The sequence below is a fragment of the Protopterus annectens genome, chromosome 1.part0, assembly GCF_019279795.1.
Source record: "Protopterus annectens isolate FY-2018-M chromosome 1.part0, PAN1.0, whole genome shotgun sequence".
In the NCBI taxonomy this organism is placed as follows: domain Eukaryota; kingdom Metazoa; phylum Chordata; order Ceratodontiformes; family Protopteridae; genus Protopterus; species Protopterus annectens.
Genome location: NC_056725.1, coordinates 1,187,769,728 through 1,187,782,810, shown reverse-complemented (window position 1 = coordinate 1,187,782,810; position 13,083 = coordinate 1,187,769,728). Strand labels below are relative to the sequence as shown.

At 41.8% G+C, this 13,083-nt stretch overlaps 1 pseudogene; it reads left to right on the top strand.

The window, feature by feature from the left end:
• The first annotated feature begins 483 nt into the window (after positions 1-483).
• Positions 484-586, top strand: LOC122802070 (annotated as a pseudogene).
• Positions 587-13,083: the final 12,497 nt, after the last annotated feature.

Here is a 13,083-nt window from a genome sequence, read left to right as displayed (position 1 = left end):
TTTTTCATTTAGGTATTGACCCCCCACAAAAAAAAACTTTTAATTCACACTGCCTTATTCTTCTTTCTATATGTTATTTGGAAAAAATGCACTCTTACACCATTGCAATCTATGCTAAGAGGATACTAGTTCCCTACTAACATTCAGTGAGTTCTGATAAATTACATTATTTATTCTATCATGAATAAAAACAGCTCCATACTTCTTTGTGTTTTGGAGTCCTAACATATTTTTTTATTTTCCATTTGTTTACCAGAAACGTCTGACTTGGAATAAGCCAATTTTCTGCAGAGGCCCATGGAAAAACACTCCAGATGTATGTCTTTGAACGTGGGATGGAACCGGAGCATCTGGAAAAAAAACACTCAAATGCAGGGAGGACATACAGACTCCACACAGAAGGAACCCCAGCCAAGAATCAATCCGGAGAACCTCTTGCTGTGAGGCAACAATGTTAACCACTGCACCATTGTGCCATTTTTTATATTTACCTGGCAGGGGGAATAGCAAGATCACAAAGGTGGTTTCCCCAGGTGAAACTCAACTGCATAATTTCCTACTCATAGAATCTACTCACATCTTCTATTCTTGATCCTGGCAAGGATTATGCCATTCACTGTTCACTATCCTTTCTGTAAATGTGAGTATCAGTTTCTTTAATAACTGAATCATCAATTACTAGTCTACCATTTCTGGTCAGATCTGATGACTCTCCCACCTCTAATTCAGTATTACCTGTTTTTTTTTCAATAATTACAAAGCCATAACCTTCATTACCATTAATTTTGTTAAACTCATTGTTTTTACCACAAATATAATTTGTAAGCATAACATTCTCAACCATATGTTTTGCACTTCTATGGTCTGAATTAATTCATAGTTAGCTAGGATTTATTTAAGCCTATATGCTTCAAACCAAATGTAAGTATGTCAATATACTTTAAATATAGGCATATCAGATGAATGGGGATATTAATAGTTCATTTTACTTCAGATATAATTAACGATTTAAATATATATAATTTGAGCTAAATGCATACTTGTATTGTTAAATACTAAAATGCATGTTTGTTTTGTTAGAATATTAACAAGTTATAACCTATAAGGACTGAAAACTTTAACTCTGTATAAGTTAATTTTATTTGATTTTGTTCATTTTGTGCACTATAAGGTTAAATAAACACTAGATCTAGATAATGTAATGAACAGTTTTAAACTCTGTATAAGATAATTTTATTTGATTTTGTTCATTTTGTGCACTATAAGGTTAAATAAACACTAGATCTAGATAATGTAATGAACAGTTTTAAACTCTGTATAAGATAATTTTATTTGATTTTGTTCATTTTGTGCACTATAAGGTTAAATAAACACTAGATCTAGATAATGTAATGAACAGTTTTAAACTCTGTATAAGATAATTTTATTTGATTTTGTTCATTTTGTGCACTATAAGGTTAAATAAACACTAGATCTAGATAATGTAATGAACAGTTTTAAACTCTGTATAAGATAATTTTATTTGATTTTGTTCATTTTGTGCACTATAAGGTTAAATAAACACTAGATCTAGATAATGTAATGAACAGTTTTAAACTCTGTATAAGATAATTTTATTTGATTTTGTTCATTTTGTGCACTATAAGGTTAAATAAACACTAGATCTAGATAATGTAATGAACAGTTTTAAACTCTGTATAAGATAATTTTATTTGATTTTGTTCATTTTGTGCATTATAGGGTTAAATAATCACTAGATCTAGATAATGTAATGAACAGTTTTAAACTCTGTATAAGATAATTTTATTTGATTTTGTTCATTTTGTGCATTATAGGGTTAAATAATCACTAGATCTAGATAATGTAATGAAAAACAGTTTTAACGTATTAGTGATCATGTTTCTGTTTTTTTTCTTTTAACACATTTCTTTCACAGGCCAGGTGAATAAGTTGGTACTTAATTATGAGTTTTAAACCAAAGAATGCTTCAGTTAAGTAAAAAAAATTGATTCATACTTGTTTTGCTTCCAGACTGCTTCTCAATCTGTTTGCTGATGATCCAGGTCTCTGATAAGTTCAAAGGTTCAAAATTGACATGTGTGATAAAAGGATGTAAATGAATCAAGCCTGTGACTACGAGAAGTGATTTTAACTTTACATGGAATGTACATGTAAGAAACAAAACTTTCAAGCTTCAAAATGTATATTTAGAATAAAAGGGTTAGACATATGAATATTGTTATACTGTTATGCATTGTTATTTCTAATGGACAGTTTACTTACACATAGATAAACTTCAAGGTTCCTTGCATATGATGCATCACTGGTTTTATTAAGGTTATCTCTACTAAGCCATTTTGCAAGTTGGAGCAGAAGTATGCATGCCTTTACTCCTGAGTCTGACTGAAAACCATAGCACATTTAGAAGTCAGATCCTGGTAGATCTACCTGTCCCACCTCATCTGGAAGTGGCACCAGGCCCCAGCATGTCTGGGACCAAACCTGGAGCATCCTCCTCCACTGGTCCTGCGCCATCTTTGGGTGGAACCTCGTCAGTGGCCGATCTGCCCCCCCCCCCCAGGCGCAGGGTGGACAGAAGCCCGTTACCCGCAACATGTTCTGGGGTATGGTGTGAAGAGTCATTCACTCCAAGTTGTATGGAAGGCTGTGCCAGATGGAGGGCTGCTTGGTGCACCTCGAGGGGCAGGCTGCCCCTGTTGTCCAGCCCCCAGCACAGCCACCTTCGGGGACATGAAGGTGCAGTGGTGACTGCCCATGGGTGAGGCCTCAGTCCCACTGTATCCATCTGGGGGCTCATGGGCCTCTGATTCTCAACCACCCTCCCCGTCCAAGGTGCTTACCCCCCTCATGCATCATATACCACCCTTGTCTACATTTTTGTGTGTCTTGTCTGTCTGCACATGCAACCTATCACTCACCTTAAAAAAAAAAAGGGGCATCTGTCCCACAAAAAATCATTGCCCCATACATAGCTCTATATTTTGCCATGTCCAGTGGTGTAAATCAATCTACACCCAAATTACTCTACAAATGTATGTTGCCTGTGAGGCTGTAAATTCCAAATTTTCCACATCAATCACAGCGGTTGTACAGAAGAAATGTACACCTATGGACCTTTCCTACACCCGTTCTGCACATCCCTAGCTGCTTTTCCTAAAGTTTTACCCCTGCTTGCCACCATTTCACCACTTTCCTATCACTCTTTTGTTCTTTTCTTTATTGAAAACTAGCATGGTTGTAAGCAGGAATAAGCGCCGCTAAATGAAGCTAAGAGGACTTAACCATCTCCTAGCTTTGCTTAGCTTCATGCAAAACTACACAAACCCACCTGCAACTGCTTACAAGTGCTTTAATCATTCTGTCTCCATCATCCCTTGTTCTGCCCAGCAACAAAATAATCAGCGCTGTCAAGTCTCAAACCCAGGACACTGTGCATAACAGTCACAGCAATGCATCACTGCACCATCTGAACTGTGAAGGCTTGTAATGCTTTTACAAGCATATCATGAATTATGGTCATTTAACATTAATGAAAAAAAAGTCATAACTACCAAGTCTTGAATACAGAACCCTGTGCATTACAATCACAGCAATATACCTCTACACCTTCTGGACTGTAAAAACTTCCAATGCTTTTACAACATATAATGCACTACAGTCATTTAACATAAGGGAAAAATATGCAGCCCTGGCAAGCCTTAAATACAGGACCCTATGCACTCCAGTCACAGCAGCTACCCCTACTCCACATAAGCTGTGAGAATCATAACTACTTAAGTGACTATAACATGCAGGATGGTCATCCAACATTAGGTAAAAACCTGTGGAATTAGTACTGTATATACATATATATATATATATATATATATATATATATATATATATGGATTCACTTCAGAATCTCAAAAATCTAAAACATCGAATTTCATATGATCGAGACCATATGATTGATGTTTCAGAATATTGAAATTCCAAAACAAATCCAAAACAAAAAAAACAATTTAAATGTTTCTGTACGGGGGCAAGCCCCCCTACACCCCTACTACTTAAATATTCTAACTCTGAGATTGTACTACAGTGAGGAAAAGGGAAATCTCCCATTCTGTGTTGTATGCAGATCTCCATTCACAATGTCGGGATTCCAAAAATTCAATCATATGGTCTTGGCCATATGAAATTCGATCTTTCAGGATTTTGACGTTGTGACGTGTTCCCATATATATGTATATATACTCAACCCCTTACTGCAAGACATCTGCAAAAAGCCTGACAAAGTGAGGGGGATAAAGGGCAAACAATAGTGACATATTTAAAATATGGCTATTATAAGCGTAGAAGTTTGCTAGAGTATCACAGTTTGTTTTAACATATATTTTCTGATAGATTTCAGGAATGAAACATGAATGATTGTCATCATTTAGTAATGTCAATGCTCACATCATCCCAGTGATTTGTCAGAAACCCACAACTGTTGTGGGGAATAGACCAAAAATATGAGCCATGCATCTAGACAGTGTATAGAAATCTGGACAGTGGAGAGGTATGGCTGCAGTCATGTAACAGAAGGGAAAAAACACTGACAGCTGCCAACAATTTCACCCAGCACCTTCTGAACTACAATCAGACCAACACAACACTACACCAAATCAGCTCTGGGGAATTACTCATGCATTTGCAAATATATGATGCACTACAGGGATGTAACTGTAGGGAAATGCAGACATCAGTGAGAAATTGTCCACCCACGACCATTTGCACATTCACAGCAGCATACCAGTTCTGCAACTGAACTCTGGAGTATAACGACTGTTTGAACAAACATATGCTGATTGCCAGTCACACACAACACTGACATATACTGCCCCAAGTCACAGTGTACTGGGAATCCTGAGGTGTTACAATACATTTCTCAGTCTGCCCCTACAAACATATACAGCTGATAGACCACCAGCAGCTGTAGCAGCATGCACAATCAGATAGAAAAGGATCTATGATGCTCACATCTTCCCCTCTCCCTACGCAGCCCAACAAACATTTACACACTACACTTCTACACAATCTTGACAGTCTGGTAACAATGGCCAGAACTCTGAACTCTACAGATTTCCACAGAATGTCCAGAGTGTGAGACCATATTTATGGCCACTGCCTTATAACACTTCTGAGAGTCTGCTAAATCACTGGGCTGATATCAGCAGTGAAGTCACTAAATAATGATATACCATACCTCTGAACCTCTTACTGCAAGACATCTGGACAAAGCCTGACATACTTGGGGGACAGGGGGGTGAAAAGAGGGACATATCTCACACAATGGTGTTACAAACTGAAGCAGTTGCTGGTGTTACAGGGTTTGTTGTAACATAACTTCTCTGAATGATATGAAGTCTGAAACACAAATGGATGTCAACATTTACTGACTTCAGTCCTCACATTATCCTACTGATTTCTCAAAAACAGAAATTGTCTGAGGAACAGACCAAACATAAGAGGCAAACCTCTGGTCATTCTGCAGAAATCTGGACAGTTGAGAGGTATGTCATAGATATATCACTGTCAGACATCAAGTCATGCAGAAAATGCATGTCCAGGCAAACCCTGTTAATCTAACAATCTTCTATGTGTATAACAGCAATACTTACTTACAATCTATACCTAATTCTGGAACTTTGCCCCCATTTTGTTGGGCTTTCTCCACATTTCTTGTTCTAAGAGGTATTTCCACCTACCTTCTGTGAAGCTGTAGCCCCCAAACCTCCTTCCTCACAGGCAAGGAAAAGGGGCAAGGCCCACATGAAGGACTTAATTATAGCACTGTGTTGCTATGGCATTGGCTAATGGAAATACAACACAACTGCTCTTGATGCAATTAGCAAGTGGGAGATGCCAATTGTTGCACAGGCCATCACTTGCTTATGAGCATTACCTACAAATGGCAAGCTACTGCCTATGGAAAACAGGTCTGAACCCTTCTACATAAAGACAGACTGCAACTACACAAACCAAAACATTTGCATTATTCTGAGAAAACTCTTCAGCACTATAACAGGTATGCCAATCAATTAAGCATGTAATGGAATGCAGAATGGGGGATGTAATAATGTGAAATAGTAAGTTAAACGAAAGGTCTCAACAAGACTTGCTGGACTCACATGTTGCTGTCCACCACCTATGGCCATTCCTGTTGGCCCTGTCTGCAGTGATATATATCACAGCTCCGGCCCCTGAGCCACTCCAGCAAAGGTCAAGTCACATATGATTACTACTTGAGTGTCTGTTGTCCAGTACTGACTGTGGCACTGCTAGGCCAGCTACCTGGGATGTAAATATTCATATATCACCTGTGAATGCTACTATGATACATATGCTTGTCTTACAAATATAAGAGACCTATATAAGGCATGTGCATAGTAAACAACTGTCTCAGAAGTGTGTGTTGAACTGTATGTTATAAACTAAGCTCATACCTTTCAACTGTGCAGAGTTTTGCAGACTGACCACATGTTTGCCTCATATTTGTAGGCAATGCCTCATACAGTTGTGTATTGTCTAGCAAATCACTGGCAACCCAGTAAAGACTGAAGTCATAACATAATAGCATACATTTGAATGTCAGATGTCATATCCTGCAGAGTATTCCTGTGAATGCGGAACCGTCTGTGATAGCAACTACATGTGTTACAGCTAGATTAATAAAGTGTCACTATTTTTTGGCCTTTGCCACCCATTGATGTGTGCCTTTGTCCAGATGTCTTGCTCTAACAGGAGCTAGGAGTCTTAGTATGAGATTAATGTCATTGCAAGTGTACCTTGTCCTGGAGGATGTTGACATTTGTGCAGTCACTGAAACCTTGTTTGCAGCTGGAGAGCACACTAACCATGCCAGGTTACTCATCCTACCATACTTTTAGACCCTGAATGGAGGGCTACAAAGCCAAAGGAGGTGGAGTTTTAAACATTATTATACACATACACACCTCCAGGCTGGCCAAACAGTATGACACATGGGAGACATCCCAAGTGCAGTTAACTGTTGACAAAACACCTACTCAAATCATAGCTAGCTACAGACCTCCAACCATGACTACACCTATCTGGACTTACTTGAATCTGTCAAGATTCATCTCTTTACCCAGCTCATGGGTGACTTTAACTACCCAACCATAGTGTGTACAACCTATTCTACCTGAACATGAATGCACAGAGATTCCTCTGCTTTGTCAGTGCCAATGCATTGGATTAGCTGATCAACACCCCTATGACAGGTGGAAATATCCTGTACCTGATCCTAACCAACATGAGTAGCCACTGTAGCACTCCTACAGTGTCATTCTCCTTAGTAAGATCTGACCAAATAGCCATCACTTTTGAGGACACCATCTCCCCTGACAAACAAAAAACACTTTCCAAAACTGACTATAAATCTCCTCAGACCAGGTATAAGTAGCTTTACAGCCACTGTCCCAACAGCTGGAACTAGCAGTAGTGTCCAATCCTACACCACAATACTATGTGAGCTCCTACAAAGCTGTATGGACTCGGCAATACCTGAGAGCACAAAATCATCTCCCTCAAGGTAGGATAAACCTCTGTAGTAGACAGCAGCAATACACAAATTCCATAATTGGTGGAAATAATTGCTGGACAGGACCAAGAAGGAGCAGGTTCCAAATTGGAAGCAATGTCACCTTTGTCTGAAGAAGCAAATAAGGTCACAGGTAAATTACCCTAAGGCTAACTTTGAGTGCAAATTGGACACATCCATCAAGGCCAATCCCAAGGCCTTCCTCACTTATGTCTGCAATCCCAGAGGCAAAACTCAAATCTGTTCTGTAGTGGTGGTCAGTAATACCACATACACATACAGCATAGATATAGCCAACCTGTTGCAGACAAGTTAAGTGTAAACATCAGCCCCCTGTCCCCATCAGTACATATGGACATGCATAGCACCTGCTCCCCCTCATCATCAGGAAGCAGGTCCATAATGCCCTTTCAAAGGCAACAAACTGAAGTCTTCATGTGGCCTGATACCATCGCTGGCTGCATCCTACACAAACTCAGACATGAGCTCTCAGCTCCATTACACACTGTAGGCAACCAAAGCCTAAGCACCAGTGTCATCCCATCTGCACAGAAGACAGCTACTATCATCTCTCTACACAATCCACTGACCCAGCCAATCATATACACCTCCGCCTAACTAGCCTGATTTGCAAGGGGATGGAAGGCATTATCAAAGACCTTATAAACAGGGACATCGAACCTCAAAATGCTTGAGCCCACAAAGGGAGATCAGGCCTGTTAAACCTGGTTGACTTCTTTGAAGTGGTCAACAAACACAAGGACGAGGGGAAGATGGTGCACACTTCCTACCTTCACCTACCCCAAACCTCTGACAATAATCCCCAGGCAGCTAAGATGCATAAGCCTACACAGCTAGTCATCAACCTGTATGTTACCAGATGGGTAGCTAACTGGCTTAATGATAGTACCCACTTGGTCAAAGTAGTGGAAGCCACCTCTAGCAGTGTACCCCAAGGATCAGTTTGGGGGTCTCTACTGTTTGACATATATGTTTCTTAGGTGCAAGACTAAAGCAGTGGTCTGTGGCTGACCAGGTATACAAATGTCTGCAAGCTGGCCACTGTCTTATATTCCCATACTGATGTAAGTATCCTCCAAGAGACCCTTACCCAAATTAATGATTGGTGCCAGAAGCATTGCCTCAAACTGAATGCCAGGAGATGTATCATTTTCCCTGTTGTGGTAGATGTCATCCACACCACTTATGACAGTAATAACAATGTACTGAGCATGCAATCAGGTGTGATGTGATTTGAGCACCAAGGTTGGTAGCAACCTGACAGTTTCCCACCACATTGGCACGATTGTACAGAAGGCTGTCTGCAATGGCCCACCTCACAAATACGGGTATGTCATCCAGGAACCAGGAGGCCACAACATCCCTGTACTCCACCCTTACCAGACACATTACCGAGTACAATGGCTCCTTTGGAATGTACCATGCCAAGAAATTGCAGCAGTTGTAGAGATCACAGAGGTTTCTGACCAGGCAAATCCAGGGTCTGCAACGCCTAACCTATACAGATAGGCTGAAAGCCCTGTCCATGTCCTCAGTCTCATGCAGAATGATCATAAATGACATGTGTTTGGCATACAAGGCCATTTCTAAACCAGCCTTGATGGCATTTCTGCATATCCATAAGACAAACCCCACTCAGATAACCCATACGCAAGTCCCTCACCTGGTCTGTGACATCAATAGTACTTGTTGGTGGGATAGTGCAGTGTCCCACACAATACACTATCTGTAAAATACACTCCTTCCCCATGTCTAGCAGAGTATCTCTATAGCCCTCTTGAAGAAGAAGCTGGATGACTGCATGGGAAACAGAAAAGTCACCCCGGATCCGGTGTATGTCCCAGCTGGACAGGGAAAACAGGTGATGGCTTTGAAGGGACATGGAGGAAAGTCTGGACCAGGCTTATGAGGTCATCTGGGCCAATAGCCTAGTATCATCTTATGAACCTATGCACCTAGTACTTTACATGTTTACTGTATGTATTGCACACTGTCCTGCAGTGTTGTCTGAAATGAATCCCTGTGAGTCTGAATGAGTAGGTACTGCGAGTAGGTACTGCATTGCTGGAATATTCTCTTGTTCCTTCATTAGTTATTATCACATATCATTAAACCTTGTCATTGTGTCTGGTCTGTATAGCAGTAAGTCAGCTCTTACAGTATTTGTATATGCACTTGGTGACACTGTATACCTCACTCCAATGGCCTTGGTCTTTGTCACACTTACCATTCTGCTAATAGGCCCATCACTCAGTAGGATTTGTCACCCTTTGTTGAGGACCTTACAGTAGCTGTTAAAGAGATGGATTGTGGCAGTCAGAACTACTCTAAAGTATGACCTGAAGAGCCCATAGGCAGCAAAGCTGTGCCAGACTTTACAAGGAGTGTGTGTGTGTGTGTGTGTGTGTGTGTGTGTGTGTGTGTATGTGTGCGCGTGCGCGCGCGCATCAGCAACCATTAGACTGTAGGGTATTACTTCCCCTCGCAGGTGAACATGGGGATTAGTGTCTCTCCCCCTCACAATCTGATGTCAATGTCTTAGCAGACTCTGATGATGATGATGATGATGATGATGATGGTCATAGTGAGGCACAGGTGGGGTTGTCAGGGGCTGAACCTGTGCCATTGATTGATATCCCACTTACAAAATGTCCATGCACACAGTCATTATGGCCACACATACCCAGTCCCCAGCAGCCACAGATAATGGACAGTTGGAGGGTGGTGGCATGGAACAGGCTAGCATGGTGACTATGGCAAGTGTGAATGTAGGCACTAGCCATAGCCAGAGAGCATGCAAGGTCACACACAGGCAGATGGACAGGGGTGATCAACAGAGGATGGCTGCCCATCAAGCTTCTGTCACAAGTGTCAAAGCAGGTGTCACCAGATGCATGTTATGGTCCGTCATGGAGGCACAGGTGCGTACTGACAGCAACACCACACAGATGCTCAAGATCATGAATGCAGTGCTTCCTGCCATGCATGATGACCTCCACAGCATTTGTGATGCCATACGTCATTTTGCCGATGTCATGGATAGACAGTGGGGTGAGATATTGTCAATGCACAACCATGCAATGTCTGTGCTTGAGCATGTGGTGGGAGTAGGGTGTTGCCATGTGGATGTAGGTCAGTGACAAGATCAGCTAAGATCTCATGTGGTCATGCACATTCACACTCCCGTAGTGGCAGTATCACCAGCACTACCGAAGGGAAAGTGCTGTCCACACCACACCGGAGCAGGCCATGGGCACATGGTCCTGGCCAGTCCCGTCAGGGATGCTGATCCACAAGACAGCAGTCACCATCGGGGAGTAGTACTGCATCTGTCCTTTGGCCTGTTGGTGCCAGTGAGACTCCTGGCAGAAGCAGTTCCCATGTTCCTGGCCGGAGATGGTGAACTGTATATCCTGCCATGTACGGTCCATGGTTGTTCAACATACCCCTGTGTAGGGCACCCACATGGCTTGATTGTGTGCATACAAATACTCACACATCTCTATTACAGGCTAGTCCCCCCCAAGACATGCACAGCTCCTCTGCACAGCTCAGTTGAACACCACCCCTCCACACACACACACACACACACACACACACACACACACACAAACACATACATGATGTCTACCATATGGCCCAGCCTAGGCCTCTGGCAATCCCACACCATACCCTGTGCATGTGATGATACTTGTGCCGCATCCCTGTTATCCATACCACTGATATGGGGACATGCTAATATGGGTCTGATGCACAGGGTGAATATAGCACAGTGTAGTAATGTAATGCTGTATAAGTTGCTGTCTGCTGACAATAGTTATGGGTACACATTGAGGTGTATGTACCATTTTACCAATGATGCATTACTGCTGTTAGTACTGCTGACTAACTGTAGTGTCATGTACTTTATTCTATTTGTGTTCTAGGTGTCTGTTTGTCTACAGGCTGTGGGCCTACTGACAATAGCAATGATGAGTATGGCAGAATGGGAACACAGTGACCTTTTCATAGCCAAGGTACAGCTGTATACGTTCATGTTTACCAGGTGTTTTTACATGCAACAGTGTTTGAGAGACAACTGGGGTGGACAGTGTGACCTTGCATACATACTCCTTGACACAGCCAGCTAGCCTTCATATATAGGTTCATAGGTAGGTACTTGGCTATCAGCCCTGGGGCCTATATAAGCCTATCCAAAAAGGCTCCCTGGCTTTTGCCACCGATGAAAATGATTTTCATATGCCCCTGTCAAGCAGTGCCACAAAAGTGATCCTCAGAGTGAATTTTCTATTTCCCATCCAGTCATCAAGATTTTTCTTAAAGACGGCCAATGAGGAGCTTTGCTTGACAATGAATGGGTAGTTTGTTCCAGAGTATGGGAAGTCTCTGGGACAGGAATCTATCCCTCCAGCATGTTCTATTTATTGTGGTGACAAGGTTTAGGTCCCTGAAGCATGTAGTTTGGAGAGATTAGGATTTCTTTAAGTGTAGCATGTTCAACAGCTCTGGATTTGACATGGCTTTGTATGTTAGGTAGAGATCACCTCTGAGTAGGCGATATGCGATGGAGTAGAGTTGGAGGTTTTTGAGACGGTCTGGGTATAGCATCTGTTTGAGGCCAGTAATCCTCTTAGTGAGGTATTTCTGTGGCCTTTCTAATTGTTGTAGGTGTCTTGTGAGATACATGCCAAACAGGGCATTGTACTCTATAATGGGTCTGATGAGGGATGAGTAGAGAGGAATAATGACCTCCTTTTTTCTACAGGAGAACCCTTTTTTGATGTGTGCCATGTAGAAGGATTTCCTGACTACTGTGGTGATGTGGTTATCAATGGAGAGACTACTCTCCACCTATTTCCCGAGGTCTCTTATCACACTTTCAGTGTTTAGTGAGCTACCGCCTATGTGGTTCATGGGTACTGTGTTTTTCCCAAAGGGGATGACAGTGCACTTCTTGGCATTGAGCTTGAGGCCATGACTTTGACACTAAGCATCTGTCTCTGTGAGGCCCTTTTTTAAAATGTCTACATCATTAGGTGATTCTATTATGGTTCCCAGTTTGCAGTCATCTGTGAACTTTGTTAGTCAAAGACCTTTTGTGCTGTCCTGCACTTTAGAGAAGTAGATGCCGAATAGGAGAGGGCCTAGGACCGAACCCTGTGGTACTCCACTTGCCACTAGTCTGAAGTCAGACTTGGAGTCGGCTACTTTTATGGTGTGGGTTCTGTCAGTGAGCCAGTTGGTCACCCATCTTGTGACAGAGATTTATGCCTAGTTTAGTGAGTTTATCTATAATTCCAGAGTGGGGGGTGGTATCAAAAGCATTGGCAAGGTCAAGATTGGCTGTGTGCACTACTTTGCCCTCATCTACAGCTCTAGTGACTGCTTCAAAGAACTCAATCAGGTTTAGTAGACATGATATACCTTTTACAAATCCAAACTGAGTGGGGTCCAGG